Here is a 2,395-nt window from a genome sequence, read left to right on the forward strand (position 1 = left end):
TATTCATACGGCACGTGAGTGAAGTCGTGGTTCGATACCGACAAACCAAGGTCAATACCACCGAACTGAAGTCATGGTTTTCGGCAGGGTCTTTACATCAGAGAAAGTTGCATTATATTCATACGGCACGTGAGTGAAGTCGTGGTTCGATACCGACAAACCAAGGTCAATACCACCGAACTGAAGTCATGGTTTTCGGCAGGGTCTTTACATCAGAGAAAGTTTGGTTTCAAATGAAGTCATGGTTCTCAGCACCGATGTTTCTCTCTCCGTGCACCAGATCGCCGCCCAACTCCCCTCTGAAGATCCCGACTTGGGCGCCCTTTCCCGCATTCTTACTTACCTTTCCACTATGGGAATCTTGCAGGCAATCGTGCCACCGGAGGGAGTTAATGCCCCCATGAACATAAAATACGGCCTTACCAATCTCACCAAAACCTACTTCACCTCCGAGGATATTAGTTCGCGAAGCCTTGTTCCCTTCGTTCTTTTGCAGACACACCCACTTTACGTTACCGCCTGGGACCATATTCACGAACGTGTGCTTCATGGAGGCGATAATTTCAAGAATTCTAGTGGCAATGGCAAAGACTTCTGGAATTTCGCAGCCGGCGAGCCGGAGTTCAATGCCATCTTCAACGCAGGCATGGTCTCCGTAACAAAGGCCACTATCACATATGTCTTAGCTGTTTATGACGGCTTCAAAGACATCAACACGCTGGTGGACATGGGCGGAGGGCGCGGGGAAGCGTTGAGTCTCATAACTGAAGCGCATCCTCATATTCGCGCTATCAACTTTGATCTTCCTCAAGTCATCGCAACTGCACCAACTATCCCCGGTATTTCTATTTCGCTTCTGTTAATCTTTATATGGTTATTTATGTCCAATTTCGCTGCCTCATTCATAGATATTATCATTATTTATAATTTAAATTTAAATTATAAATAGGAGTCGTTTCCCAACGTTCAAAAGAATTTGGATAGAAATATTTGAAGAAATTTTGTAGTTCCTAGTGTTTGAATTATTTTTATGATGAAAATAGATTAACATCATAAAAATCCCATAATCACACGAAATTTTGAAATTTAATAATTATAACTCAAATTTACGAAAATCTCTACCCCAATTTTATCAAAATCTAAAAAAAAAATCAATCTACTTAGACTGCAGCTTATAGCTTATAGATATACTTTTTCCCACATGCATATAAACATTTATATCTAAATCAAACTCCACCTCCTGAATTTTATTATGAGGATACCGTGTTCCTTATCTATTCGTTAATCCTATTCTAATTCACGCAGGCGTACAGCACATGAGCGGAAACCTGTTTGAGAGCGCACCCTCTGCAGATGCGATTTTTATGAAGGTGAGTAATACTCTTGGCTGTTGTGATGGACTTTATTTGGACGTTAATTATTGGGTACAGTATATATGCAACATATTGGTACTTTATTTACTTATAAGAGTTTATTTTGGATTTGCCCATGAAAGAATTTTCTACATAGTTGGAACGACGAAGACTGCATCAAGCTACTGAACAACTGCCACCTGGCTCTTCCGGACAAAGGAAAGTTAATACTATCTGAGGCTATCTTGGATTTAACGGAAGGCTCTGACATGATAGGATCTGCCAATGTTTTAGATTCTATTATGTTGAATTGTTTACCGGGAGGTGGTGAAAGGACCCGAAAACAATGGAATGATCTACTCCAAGCTGCCGGTTTTTCTATCTCTAAAATCGTGGGGAGGAACGGCACTTTAACTAAAGTTATTGAAGCAATCAAGTCCTAAATGTTTAGATATATTCCTACAGTTTATTTATCGCAGAAAATTAGTTTGCTTCTGAACCGAAATATATGAAGCAAGTTCATATATCTCAGGTTTAGTTTATTGCATTGTTGATATAGTTAGGATACCTACCAGTAATCACGCTGTCTCCACCAAAATATATTGAGAAGTCATGATGTAATCACAGTTGATTTATTATATTTTTAATACAATTAGGCTACTATTGAGTACTTGTGCTGTGTCGACTTTACCGTGTATGTCTCCTACTTTATGATGTTAATGTTTGAAAGTATTTTGATGGCTATTATTGCTACACCATTGATGTACAAAACAAAGTATTTCACAACGCTAATGGTAAATATTTTAGCCGCTAATGGTAAATATTTTAGCCGTGTAGTTCATGTTTTACGCGATATTCTGTTATGGTTTAGAAACAACCTAGTTACCAAGGCAGACGATAAAAATATTTTATCTGTGCAATTCATGCACTAACTGGGATTCTCTTTTGGTTTGAAAGTTGTTTCTTATAAACAGGAGGACTCTTTTTTGTATTCCGGTTAAATAAACAGAAGCACATACTGTTTCTGTTATATAACGAGCAAA

General features: G+C 38.6%; 1 pseudogene across 1 annotated transcript; it reads left to right on the top strand.

Moving 5' to 3' along the window:
- Positions 1 to 241: 241 nt before the first annotated feature.
- On the top strand, positions 242 to 2,022 carry LOC149195948 (O-methyltransferase 11 pseudogene; annotated as a pseudogene). Its single transcript, XR_016255135.1, has 3 exons — positions 242 to 839; positions 1,306 to 1,370; positions 1,496 to 2,022. The product of XR_016255135.1 is annotated as an O-methyltransferase 11 pseudogene (transcript).
- The last annotated feature ends 373 nt before the right edge of the window (positions 2,023 to 2,395 follow it).

This window comes from Pinus tabuliformis, chromosome 2_2, assembly GCF_031772625.1.
Source record: "Pinus tabuliformis cultivar Carrire ecotype Pingquan chromosome 2_2, CPIR1, whole genome shotgun sequence".
NCBI classification, from domain to species: domain Eukaryota; kingdom Viridiplantae; phylum Streptophyta; class Pinopsida; order Pinales; family Pinaceae; genus Pinus; species Pinus tabuliformis.